General features: G+C 41.8%; 1 protein-coding gene across 4 annotated transcripts in view; it reads left to right on the top strand.

Moving 5' to 3' along the window:
• Window positions 1-545: 545 nt before the first annotated feature.
• LOC134345594 (arfaptin-1-like) overlaps window positions 546-13,886 on the top strand; it is a 140,034-nt gene continuing 126,693 nt past the window's right edge. For 2 of the 4 annotated variants that reach the window (XM_063046492.1, XM_063046490.1), the window contains exon 1: window positions 554-700. The gene's annotated coding sequence lies outside the window, so the exon portion shown is untranslated. Of the gene's footprint in view, window positions 701-13,886 lie in introns of all 4 variants that reach the window. The other 2 variants (XM_063046491.1, XM_063046493.1) reach the window with 2 other exon arrangements.

A 13,886-nucleotide genomic window follows, 5' to 3' on the forward strand; every position in this document is an offset into this window, starting at 1 on the left:
TACTACACTGTCACTCACTCACGCATGCCTGACTGCCCTCTCTGTACTGGTTCACCCTTTCCTCTCGCTGTCTCTGCCCCTTCCCGCGAGTCCTGTCATCTCGTAACTGTCGGTGCAGTTGGTGATACCCGCTCACATTCAGGTTGTACTCGTTTACAACCTGTAAAGTTGTGTCTTTACAACTACATACACACGCACCCAGAGGTGAACATACCTTCGCTGTGCAGCCGCAACAAATCAATGCGCATGCGTAAATTTTCGGTCAATAATTAGTGCTAAGGGTAGTAACTGCGCTAAAAGAAATATATCTGTATATTACAGAAGGTCTAAGGAACTGCTTGACAGAATGTGGAGATGTAGGGAGGGAAATTGGAGTGCTTACCACCACGCCGCTGAGACCAAAGGCAACAAGGCAAATGGTGGTCGGCCCACAGGTATGAACCGGGGCCTCGGATGCGCCGTTTGATCTCGGGCAGGGAAAACTGAGACCCGGATGTGGCGGTTACCGCCAGGTGGACCATGCGGATCTGGATGTGACGTCGTGGCTTGTGCCGGTCTCGGCGCAGACCCGGATGTTGTTGCCAGCCTTGCTTCCGGGAGCGACTTAAATGAGTGTGGGGGCTGCGTTGATGACTTCGGTCTCGGTGACGGCGACGGGGACGAGTTCCTGAAGGCGCCGAAGAGGTGAGAGTGAAAGAAGGTGAGCGAGACTAAACGGAGTCCGGACCGGGGAGGGGGTCATCGGTTAATCAAAGTACCTGGTACTGGTACGAGGATTGGCAGCCAGCATACCGACCGTGCCCCGCCCCTCGCCCCTGGACCCGGTCTCGGGGTCCCGGCACCAGTGGTACCAAGGCTTCCCTTCTCTGTATCTCCCCAGCTTACTTGGCTGCTCTGGGAGGAGCTGTCCTGGTGTCTGGCCGCTGCCGCCGCCTACATGTTGATGTGGCGGTCGGCCTCAGGCTCTGTTCACAACCACAGATCTCTTCCCAGCTTCATGTCCCAGAAGCTTGTATTGTAAATTATTTCAGAACTTATCACTTGTTGCGACTCGTGTTCTTGCACCATTGGTATGGTGTGCCGGAGTTGCGAACTCCGTGTTGCTTCCTCCTTTGCACTGAGGAAAGTAGCAAAGTCTTTAGAGGTTGTGATGAGAGCTGTCTAGTTTTTTTTTGGTGCTTTGTAGATCCAACTGAATGGATAAGCATGCTTTATTTTAACAACAAAATTCAAATAGTCCCTTAAGAAACACAAACATTTTCAAAATTCTTCCTGGAAGTATAATTTGTAGTAAAATGAAGATAGTGTTTATAAGACTTAATTAACCAGTGATGAAGGCACAGGATAGAACCGAAAGATAATAAATTATCCAGTATTTCTGAAGTGGAGTGCAGTATCCCACCTGATAAATTTGGCCTTTGCTTGTGGCCTTCATCCTCAGTTTTAAAGAGGGGACTGTGGGGATACTGAGCATAATAGTTCTTTTTTTCAAAATGTATATTTTGGGTGAATAGGAAGGTATGTTGCTATCAAATATAATGCTGTTATTTGGAAATGATGGTGTTGTTGCAACATGGATATATTTGCACTGCAGGAGTGTCCCAACAACTTCCACTCTCTGATTTGTCCATAGCTCTGCAAAATGCTTTCTTTTCAAATATTTACACTGCTCACTTTTAGGTGTTACATTTGAATCTGCCTCTGTCACTATCCTTATCCCTGATTTCCAGTGTAAAAGGCTGGGAATTATTTTACAAAATGCTAATTACTCAGCATGGTATTAGTGAGGAAATTGGTAGGGAACTTATAAAAGGATAAAGAAAATGATCCTGGGATTATACACTCTGGAATTCAGAAGAATGAGATGGGATCTTATAAAAACATACAAAATTTTCAAAGGGGTAGATAAGATAGAAGTAGGAAAGTTGTTTCCATTGGTAGGTGAGACTAGAACTAGGGGTCGTTGCCTCAAGATTCAGCAGAGAAGATTTAGGATAGAGATGAGGAGAAACTTTTTCCCAGAGAGTGGTGAATCTGTGGAATTCTTTGCCCAGGGAAGCAGTTGAGGCTTCTTCACTAAATATATTTAAGATACAGTTAGATAGGTTTTTACATCGTAACGGAATTAAGGGTTATGGGGAAAAGGCAGGTAGATAGAGCTGAATTTACAGACAAATCAACCATGATCTTATTGAATGGCGGGGCTGGCTTGATGGGCTCGATGGGCCAGATGGCCTACACCTGCTCCTATTTCTTACGTTCTTATGACCCAAAAGATAGAGAAGAAAAGTAGCAAAAAGAAAGACAGATACCAGAGAGTCAATATAGGCAAATAAAATAGAGAAGGAAGGGAAGGGTGTGAGAACATTTTGCCTGAAAATATGGGCCTGAATCCAGAAGTATAGATACAGATGTCTCCACAGGAAAAGGGCTACAAGTGTAAAAATGGGAGCTAAGTGGAAAATTTATTCATGGAGACAGTTGGTAAATTTTCCCTTCCATTCGTGCTGCCTGACGTGCTCAGTTCCTCCAGCTCTTTGTTGTTCTAGATTCCAGCATCTGCTGTCCCTTGTCTCCTATCTTAATACTTTACCAAGGTTTAAGATACTGCAGCAGTCTCAGGAAAGAAAGAAATAATAGAAATTCCGGATGTTTTAAAAAAGACTGAGGTAGTACTAGAAAAGCTAGCTGCACTGGAAGTAAATAAATTACTTGATCTAGATGGGATGCCTGCTGGGTTGTTGTGGGTGGGGAAAGATCACGCAAGTTTGCATAATCTTGCAAACATCCGTAGATTCAAGGATGGAGCCTATAGTCTGGAATGCTGGAAATTTGACATCCTTGTTCATTATAGGCTGTTAGGGTAAAGACCATGAAGACAGATGGTAGCACTGGAGATACTTGGCAGATCAGGTTATATCTATTGGAAAAGAAGCAGAGGTAACTAATTGAGTCGATGATCCTATTTCAGGAATGAGATAGAAAGCACTGAAGTTTGTGAAACTGTGGGGAAGGTTGGTGGGGGGAGAGATATGTCTCTGATAAGGAAAATCTAGGGTGAGCATGGGGTTAAGCTGTAAACTAAATCATAGTGAGGTAATGGCCGAAATTAGAATGGGGCATAAAGCAAAATATTTACAAAATGCAGAGCAGGAAGATGTACCTAGCACATCAGGTTAGGCACTTCCTCCAACAAAATGTGAAAAAGGAAAAAATAAACTGAGTCAATATCACAGAAGGGTGACTGATAGCAACAAGTTAGCTGAGGTTGTAGAATTGAAACTAGAAGGCTGTAGTGGGAGTGCTGTCTGTCGGGCTTACTTTGGGTCTCATTGTAACAGTAGGGAGGCCACACCGATAAGTCAACATGGGACCGGGATGGAGTTTCCCCTGCAGATTTAACACGTGTTCTGCAAAACAATCACCCCAACTGGGATTTGGAGAAGATCACATTGTGAACACCACAGTGAAAAGGAATTGCTGCTTCACTCTGAAGGGTTTTTGGGTCCTTGGTTTGTGAGAAGAGAAGTGGTAAAGGGACAAATGTGACATTGTCTGCAGTTGCAAGGGAAAGTGGTGCAAGAAGCAGGCTGGTTGCTGAAAATAGAGCAGACGAGAAAGTTGCAAAGTCCCATTTGGTGGTGGATTATCTGAAGGGGCTCAAAAATTGTGGTGAATGTGTTGAATATGGAGGCTGGTGGGTGGAAGATATGGACCAGGGAAAACCATTTTTTGCCCTGAAGAGAGGGGGAAGAGCACAGACGCAGGAAATGGATGAGATATGGCAATGGGATTGCTAACAATGATGCAGGGGAAGTCAAAGTTGAAGAGAAAGGAAGACATTTCAGAGGCATTTGTGTAAAATGTCCTATCTTTGGAGCAAGTGTAATGGAGATAGAGGGACTGGGATAATGGAATAGAGTCTTCGCAGGAGGCAGGGTGGGATGCGGAATAAGGAAAGGAAATTGGTTAGTCTGTAACGGAGATTAGTAGCTAGCCTGTCTCCTGACATGGAGGCAGATGGTTTCAGATGTCACACAAAACATCAGGCGTCACTGGGTCCTATCTGATTACCAGTGTTCATCTTTGATCTGGAGTTAAAGGCAAGATGTTCAATGTGAGTACAAATTCAAGCTGGCGGAGGGAAAGTGGTTGGGCTTCTGCAGGAAGAAGCAGAGGGCCTAAGATTATCTTGATGAAGGTGTAAAAAGATTGCCAGTGATAAAGGTGAGTCTGCTTATACCAGATAATTGGGAATGAGCAGAATGCTATAGGGAATCTGAGGTCTCAATTGTGGATACAAGTGGGAGCAGATTGAACCAGAGGAGAAAGGCGAGAGGGAAAGACAAGTAGGTTTGGTGGGGCAAGAGCAGGTTGAATGTGGCTGCTAGGGCAGTTCTGTTGTGCGTTTAGAGTAGGTTCTGCAGGGCTGGGACACGAGGATTTTCATTTCCCAATTGCTTTAATCTGATTGGTAGAGGATATCCTAGCAATAATAATCAGGGACAACATTAGCTTCAATAGAGAAGGTGAGCACTGATTTGTGAAAACCCATTTGTTTAGATGGAGTTTGTGATGTGGTATTGAAGGACTTTGCAAAGGGATTTGGTAGTGCCTCATAATAGGTGTTGCCAATATTGTAAGGCATGGAATAACATGATCTGCAGAAACACTGCTGAAAAATGGACAGTAGAGTAGTAGCTAATGGTTATTTTTTCACTGGAATGAAATATATAGTGGACTGCTTTTCATAGTCTGTTATTGGCTTAGAGGAGGGTCTACAAGGTATAATTTACAAAATTGCCTTCCACACAAAAAGGGGAACATACGACTCAGTTCTCTGAAATAAATGAGTTTTTTAAAATTAAGGATGTAATACTCAAACAGAGCCAAACAAAGGGTTCATCTGTTTGGATCTTTGTGATGTACCTAGAAAGGTTAAGCCTCTTGGTATCTGGAAATACTGTACACTGGCATGGAAGGTAAGTAATGGAAAGAACTGAGTTTGGTTTGGGACGTTAGGATGCACTTTCATGAGGGTCAGTTCTGGATCTTCAGCAATATGCATTCTTAATGACTAAAATGGAAAGATTGCCTATACTGTCACGCAACACACATCAAAGTTGCTGGTGAACACAGCAGGCCAGGCAGCATCTCTAGGAAGAGGTGCAGTCAACGTTTCAGGCCGAGACCCTTCGTCAGGACGTTTTAGGCCGAGACCTTTCATCCAGCATCTGCAGTGTGCTGCTTGAATTTCCAGCATCTGCAGAATTCTTGTTGTTTGCCTATACTGTATCCAAGTCTGCTGATCCTTCAGTCTGAAATGGGAGATGTGTCTGAATGGACATACCACCAGGTTGAAAGAGGAACAGATGGGGAGAAAAGCAGCAAAAGAATAGAAAAGCATAATAAATGTGTTTGCTGAAAAACTAATAAATATTATTCAGAGTTCAGAGTGAGTTGTTTGTCCTTTTGCACAAAATGCAAAAAATAATGTGCAGAAGACTGCTGGTGGTGAGGAAGGCAAATAGCCCAGGCAGCCCTGTGTTCTGGTAGGAGGGTGAGGTGGGTTGTGTTCCTAGAAAATGGTCCATATTGCAGTTCTCTGTAATGCAAAGCTATGTTGTCAGTGCTTGTATCCAGAAATGAGAGTTGGAAAATAATTGTTTACTTTTCCCACATAAAGTTTGTGAGTGAATTTTAATTGCTTAGTTTTGGTCAGTGATTTGTGATTTCTATAAGGGTGAATTTCCATTACCAGCAGCTATAAAGCGGCAGTCATTATGAAGGGTTTGACTATAAGAGTAATATGGATAAGTTGCAATTACAAAAGGTTTAATGAAATCAGAACTGCGATATGATCTTCAGTTTTGTTCTCCCCACCTGAGGATATTGTAGCTCTAAGATCTTCTCAATCCATTGAAAGGATAGGTGAACTCTTCCCAGTCCAATGTCAACAGCATTAAGGCTGTAATTACACTCAGCACCATTGGGTAGGTCATGTGAAAAATGGAGCTGACACCAGAGTCCTGAAATAATATTTTATTCTGCAGTGTCATGGGAAGAGATTACCGGATCGACTGATTGGGGAAAATGCAACATCTCTGACACCTGGGAATTCTGGCCCAGAACTGCTCAAAGTGGAAAGGGGGAACCTCAAGTTCAAGTATTGGGAACACACAGATGCCTGATTCAAACACCAGGAGTGTAACACCTCACAAACAGTCCAGCTGCCCATTTTGTCACGTATCTAAGACTCCATATTTGGTTGAGCCAAGAAACGCATAATTGAAACTACTTTATAAGTTAACACTTTATGAGGAAGGAATACAATTAGAAGGAAAAATGGTCAATTTTGGTGTAAAGGGTTCTAGTGGTCATAGTGTTGCTAATTAGTTGTGATTAGGGTTTTATCAGTTGGGTCAAGAACTGAATGGTTGAAGGGAAAGAGTTGTTTTTGAACCTGGTGGTGTAGGATTTGCGGTTTTGTACTTCCTGTAGACCTTTATGCTGCTCCATTCTTGTGTTGACATGTCAATTATTAATAGTATTACGTAAGAGTTCATTTAAAGGCATATTTGGTCTGTATTGGTAGTACTATAGATTTTAGGTTTTTGTTAATTGGCATTCACCTCTCCTGAATATAATGCTGTGATAACTTCCTGCTACCTTCTGACGTGACAACATTTGACAATGATTGTGTTGAAAATCTGAAGCTAATACACTCAAGACTCCATCAGAGCTGTAATGCAAGATCAGCATTTGGAACAATTGCAGTTGAGTTCAGATCTGATGATGGAACTGTGAAAACCTTTGAAGAAAGTTTGTGTATTGAGTATATCCAGCATACTGTAAGATCACTTATCACATGTTCAGTCAGCCTGTTAAAGCTGTTGGACCTCATCCAAAACTTAAATGTTCTGAAAGGGCTGATTCCTTCGCTATACTCTCAAGATGTCTAAAATGAGAGGTGTTCTCTATTTGTTAAAGCAGATCATCTCTTGGATCTTGTAATTCAAGTTCATGGCATCCAGATGAATAGATTTACTATTGGCTGATTTTTTTTCTTTGATCAATTTGTTACTATGAAGAAGAGAAAAATCTGGCATTGGCACTTTTCTGAGCTGTTAAATTTGTGAATGGAAGCAAACATTTCGTGTGTATTTAATCTCATTCTTGGATTTTGCTGTAAAGTTGATCTTCACATCGTTTTATTGACATCACCCTTGTTGAAAGACTTGTTTTGTCCATTAATGTCCCAACCGTTGGATATATCCTGGCAACTGTTGCTAGGATCTGGGCACACCTGAGCATTCATACAATACAAATCTGTTTTAACTGCCACGGTGCCCCTCCTCTTGCAATTTACTGCCTAAAACTTCCTTGAAGATGAGTTTTCATTTTGTTTACTTCTAAAATGAGATGCTTCAGTAATCTGAGGGTGCAGTCAATCTGCAGAATAACAGATTGTGTGCTATAGTTAATGTTCTTGCATTGACTAAGCTAGCAGAACTGCAGCAATAATTAAGATACCAAAAGTCTTTTCCTAGATCATAATCTAGAAGTTGTTTTCACCTATGTGATGTTATTTATGGGTATTTGCTACGTTTACTTGTTAAGTTTAAAAAATATATCTGAACGTACAAAGCTAATCATTGTGTTTATGGTTATTTCAAACAAACCTTTGGGCTGGAGCAATAAGGAATCAGCTGGAAGAACGTGGTGGGTTGACAGCACCTGTGGGAGGAAAGGAATTTGAACCAAACCATCAGTAATTCCATTCCTCCCACAGATGCTGCTTGACTCGCTGAGTTCTTCCAGCAAATTGTTTATTGTATCTGTTGTCACTTGTGGCTCCAAACGCTTGGGCTGTGAAGTAATGGGTTTTATCTTGCTATAATCATCTGATTTCTTGGACTTGAATTTTCAATTATCTTATTCTTTTCCTGCACTGACAACCTACAGTCACACGAGTATTTCCTAATCCAGGCTTTATTTACCTACAACACTGATTTTTGCTTCTTGTCTGTCCATCATCTTAGTTTGAATGCTGCTCCAGGCCAAAGCTAATTCCTTTTTACTTTTTTCAAATATAAAAAAAATTCTGTGACTCTGTGGTGGAATCTGCTGTTATTACAGCCAATCTAATGTAGCGACTGGGAGAAAGCTGTAGAGGTCGTTCTGCTAAATCAGCATACTGTATGTTCTGAAGATGTCACCTTCCACATCATGGCTTTTAAAAGGTTCTCTAATCATGGATTTTAGTCCAATATATGGAAAGGGTCCTCATTTCGGTCATTTACATTTTAAAAAATTCTTACCTGACCACCCTTTTTATGATGCGGTCCCACTTCTGCCTTCTATTCCACTAGGTTTGACATTTAATTGAATTTTTAATATTTCTGCCATGATCTCATTTCCAAACATATTAATGCATCATGTTCTCAATATTTATTTTTAATTACTTGTGGTTCTAATACTGGCTTTCATTTCTCAATACACTTACCTGAGATACTACTTGTCCCCAATAACTTCCTTCAGTAACACTGACCTATGTTCCAATAGTGAGGAAGGAATCTAATTGTATTTTGTTTAGCCTAAACACAAGGGACAAACAGACAGGTTCTGACATAATGTTGCAAACATCTGACTCTGAATTTGAACTTTTGATAGTTTGTCTTTTTCCTGCAGCCACTCTTGTTTTGCCTGTTTAGTGCTATGCTAGTGGTTTAGAAACCGTACACAAGTAATGTTAGCGGACAGATTTGCAATCTGAGCCACATTCAGTCCTTGGAGATAAGACCCCTTCCATCCTCTCCATCTCCCTGCCTATCTACTTATCCTTTACACCCTCGCCCAATTTCCCGTAGATTGTAAGCCCACTTTCACTGTGGTCACGCTACCTATGTCCACCAGTTGAAAGTGAGAAGCTCCATTCAAGTCCTTGTAATCTGTTGGGTAACAAGACCTTGAGGAGATAAATGAGAGGATATAGGAATGACTGATGGAATGCCAATGAGTGCAGTATAAAGAGAGGGAAGGAAAGAGTGAGGAAAATACTCTAGTTGAGGGCAGTGGTGCAGGTCTTCGAGATAATAGAGGTCAGAGAAATACAATGAGTAACAGATTGGGAGTGAAAATGAAAGGGGGGTAGATGGCATAAAGAGTGAGGGAGTAGGAGACAAAAATGGAGGAAGAGGTGAATTTTCTATCTCTGCTAGGCAGCACGATTCTCTGGGCGGGGTTGGGGGGGGGGAACGTGGAGAGAGAAAAGGGTGTCCCTGCATTCCCTCAACTGCTGACTGTAAACTCTGGGTTTCTGACAGGTAACTGTAGCTGTGAATTGTTTCAACTTGTAACATTTCTGTGCAGATAGGTTTTGGAGTCTCATACATCCAAATGTTAATGTGTATCCTCAGCAGTTGTGTCTTTACCTGAATCATTAATTAGTACATTTGTGTCACATTAATTGGTGTTGCAATGTCCCATGTGACATATTTAAGTTTGGGCTTGGATATTGGATTTCAAGATAATAATTATTCTTTCCGGTGTCCTGACTCAGATTTGTCCGTTAATTAGTATTGCTAAAGTAAATGATGCTTGTGGGATCTGGTGTATATAAGTTACGCTTGTTTTTGGTTGTTCTTGCTCTTGGGGACTTGTCAAATATCAAGATGGATTGCTTTGGAAAATTACTTTTGAAAATTTATTCTAAACAATATATCAAATGAGTCTATAGCCAATTATCTTTCACTAGCTACGAGTCCTATCATTTGTCACTTGAATTCTCTTCCCTACTTCCACTGGAAACTTCTGTCTCTGGTACTCTGTTACAACAAATGGCAATGCAAGCATTCGGAACATTCTCTTGGCACTTGTTAAAAAGTTTGGCTTTGTATTAGATTTTAACTATGTCTTTATTCACCTTCACTGTAACTCCTGCATCCTCCCGTTTGGTTGGTTTGGCTGTAGATGGTGTTTTTGATGGGGGGATTTGACTGTGTCAGTGACTGAGCATTGTGCGGAGGAAGTGTGCTTTCAGACTGCTTTTTGAGCTCTGCAGTTTTACTGGAGCCTTGTTCATTTCTACGTTTATTCTCGTAATCCTCCTGCTTTGGCCCTACTTCATTTATATCGCAAAGGACTTTTGGTTCCCATATTGTTCCTTCTACTAAATATCTGCTGTTTCCCTCAAGTGCTTTCTCCTCAGTCTCTGTCAAGCAGGGGACAGTAGCATTTCAGTTTTTGGATTTGGATGCCAATGATCAAGCATTAGAGGTTTGATGTTGGTCCAGGAGAGATTTGATCTTGCCTAGTGATTTGGAGCAATTTGCAGGCATCAGCTTTGAGGTGCCCAAGGAGGTGGTAATTGGGTAATTTAGATCATGAGCTATGTTCAGATTGAGGTTTTACCCTTTGGACATTGTTTTCCTCAGGCATTGAAAGTGATGGTGAATTTCATCATTGATGTCCGCCTTTACAGAGAGGCGGTTCCTGCAGTGTGGAAGATGGCCCCTGATTGTGAACCTTGATTGGTGAGGGAGTGTGCTAGTGATTCTGACACTGCCTGGGCATCAGAGGCAGTTTATTTCCTTTGTTTTCCAATTGTTCATTTTAAAGTTCATTCTCATGCACTTGAATGAATGGGTGAGTAATGACTTGGAGCTCAGCAACCATGTGTTTGCAAGTGCAGCTGCTGTCCATTTACTGCAGGTTGATGACTTGCCAAATGATTTGGAGTAATTTGCAGGCATCAGCTTTGAGGTGCCCAAGGAGGTGGTAATTGGGTAATTTAGATCATTTAGGAGGTGGCAATTTAGGTTGGAGTGACTTTGGGATACAATGTAGGTTGAACTCTCTTATTTTCTTGTGGACCAGGTCCACTTTTGCAGGAAGCTAGTTGAGGTATGCTAGTTGTGAGTATTTATATTGGGACTGTGTCTGTGCTGGACCTATTGGTTAGAACCATTCTAGCACATTATCATGTGGCAGATCGAGAATGGGAACTAATTTCTGAGAGCACACATTTTGAGAAGGATTCTGCGCACAGACCGCGGTTGGGGGAAGTTTAAGACACTTGCAAGATTATGAAGGCCACATATTGTGGTTAGTGTTGCTCTCGGCATTTGTCTTGGCGTTGTTGCATGCTGAGGATGATACTTAGTGAGTCCCAAGTTTGACAGAATCTACACTGGAACTTGGGGAGGGTGGGTCACCTTTATGGTCACAGGGAGGAAGATTCCCGGTGAGGATGTGAATTTGTGTCTGAAGTCCCTCTGTCAAACAGAAATGCCATATGCTTCAGTGGTTTTGCTAAAGAGCTTTTCAAGATACTCATTTCACCAGCTGATAAAATTTCCTTTGTTCTTGGTATTTAGCAGGGTGGCCCCTGGAATTTTTAAAATTGTAGATGGTCTTGCTAGTGCTAACTGTGGTTAGCAAAGTGACACTGAACTGAGCCGCTCGAAGACTTTCACTGAGAAATGTGAAGGTCTGTACTCAAAACATTAATCTATAATTTTTGCATGTGTTGTTAAAATATAACAGAATCCAAATGTTGTGCATCCAACATTGCTTTCAGTGGCCTTTAGAGTGTTAGTGCAAGCTTAATTGTAAACCAGTTTTACTTCTGAAGAGTAATTCTTGTTTTAATTAACACTTGCTGTAATTCTACGTAGTAATTTCATAACTATCTATTGTCCCAAATAGGCTGATACAAAATTCAAAAACAAAACATTGTTCCAGGCATTTGCCACTTCTTAGAATTTATCCTCTGTTTCAGCTGATGTTTAAAGATGTGGGTTTTGTCGTTCATGGCACTTTGCCACCTCCTTCTCTGTTGGTCCACTGCACTATACATTGCATCCTTATCTGTTTGTCTTTGTACAGGGTTGAAATGGTCAGACATTGGAGCCAGTATTGTGTGGGAAAGGGGCACCAGCTGGAGAACTGATTTCATCTCAGGATTGCGGGCAACATGTCATTATTATTCCATGACAGAAGATTGTCAGAATAGTTGCAAGGCACTCTTTCATCTGTCTACAGGAGGGTATGGGGTGGTTTACATTGAAATGGCTGTAAGGATCTTGCCCTAATAACAAGCCAACCTCACCTCTTAGTTTGCCCTTCTGCTTGGTGATCCCAGCTCTCTCCCCCCCCCCCCCGCATCTTTGCCATCGCTCAGATCCCTTCCCATCTATTTTCCCAGAGGCTCACTGCTCTAATCTATATCACTAAATATCTAACTCCTAGAACCGTTCTTCATTCCTGTTGCACTTCAGTACCTGCATCAAACTTTGCTAAAATATGCTCCTTGTTATTGATTTCCTGTTCCCTTGCATTCATTGGTTTGTTTCCATCAGGTAGGAAGCAAGGCGGTGGGTTTCATCATTTAAATTCTCTGTAAGCTGATAGTTTATGGGTGGACTTTTTCTGTATATGGAGGTAAGAAAAATGTGAGCCACAGTATTTAACCTGAATCCAGTGTTTTCACGGGCTGCACACAGTCACAGGTCCCATTTGTCGTGAACGCCACCTGTGGCCCGATCCATCTGGGAGCAAACTCTGCCATTTCAGTCTTTATATAACTTCATCAGCTGGCTGTGGGAGGGTTACTCTCACGCTCTCATCAGTAGTGCGGTGCTGATGCTTTTCTTAATCCCTCGTAATTCTCACACGTCTTTCACATCACCATGTAATATTTCTGAATTGTATTTAATAACTTCTTTCTCTTCACTAGCAATATTTGTTGTCTTTGTTCTTCTGTTGCTTTTGCCCTAAGATTTGCCCTCTCCTTCTCTTCCTGTTCCTACTTTCCCCTTTCTAGTGTGTCTTTAATGTCTGATAACTCTGCTTCTGACAGTTCTTGTTTGTGTTTGACGCCCTACTCCTGGGAACTTGTGACATTATCGATGTGCACTCGCCTGTCTCCAGTCCCTGCCTGGGACTGCTGTAGCTTTGTGGGCCTGTCTTTTGCTGACACTGACTCACTCATGTAATCCCTCCTTTCCCCAAGTCTATGATAACCTGTTCAATGTTCACAGTAAATTTATTATCACAGTACATGTATGTCACCATATACATCCCAGTGATTCGTGTTCTTGCAGGCATATACAGCAAGTCTAAGAAACAGTGGAATCACTGAAAGACCAAACCCAACAGGACAACACTACAAATACAAAAGAGAAAAGATAACAATAAATATTGGGAACATAAGATGAAGAGTCCTTTAGAGTGATGGAGATAGTGGAAGAGATGATATTGCCAATCCAGATTGACAGGGGTCTGCAATTGAGGAAATCGAGGATCATATTGCACAATAAAGTCTTGAAGCTAATTGATTAGCTTTGAGGGGAATTTAGTGTTAAATGCCGAGCTGTAGTTAATAAAGAGCATCCTGCTGTATGCAGCTTTGCTGCCCAGATGTTCCAGGGTTGAATGAAGAGCCAGTGAGATGGCATTTGTTGTGGACCTCTTGTGCCAGTAGGCAAACTGTAGTGGATCCAAGTCAGGACAGCACCATTATTGTTTATCTATAAGCAGAAATCTACCAGAAGGTGTACTCTCTCTATCTTAATTACCTGAGGCTTACTTCTTTCTGCTTTTATTGTTGCCTGCATCGGGAATATAAATAGCCTCTTCAGCTGTGGGCACAAATAGGTCAGTTATTGATACTGATACCCCTGTGTTCACTGACACAAAACATTGCTGACCCCTAATAAAGCTGTCATGTACATTCATGGACGACCAGTAATTGCAGTAGAGGCAAAGGTACTAGACAATAACCTACAGTTTCAGTAGCTATGGTTAATGACTGAACTGTAAGCAGGCAGCATTTTCAGATTTGCCTACTTACAAGGGGAGAACATACCAACTGGCATACCTGA

The sequence above is a fragment of the Mobula hypostoma genome, chromosome 4 (assembly GCF_963921235.1).
Source record: "Mobula hypostoma chromosome 4, sMobHyp1.1, whole genome shotgun sequence".
Taxonomy (NCBI): Eukaryota; Metazoa; Chordata; class Chondrichthyes; order Myliobatiformes; family Myliobatidae; genus Mobula; species Mobula hypostoma.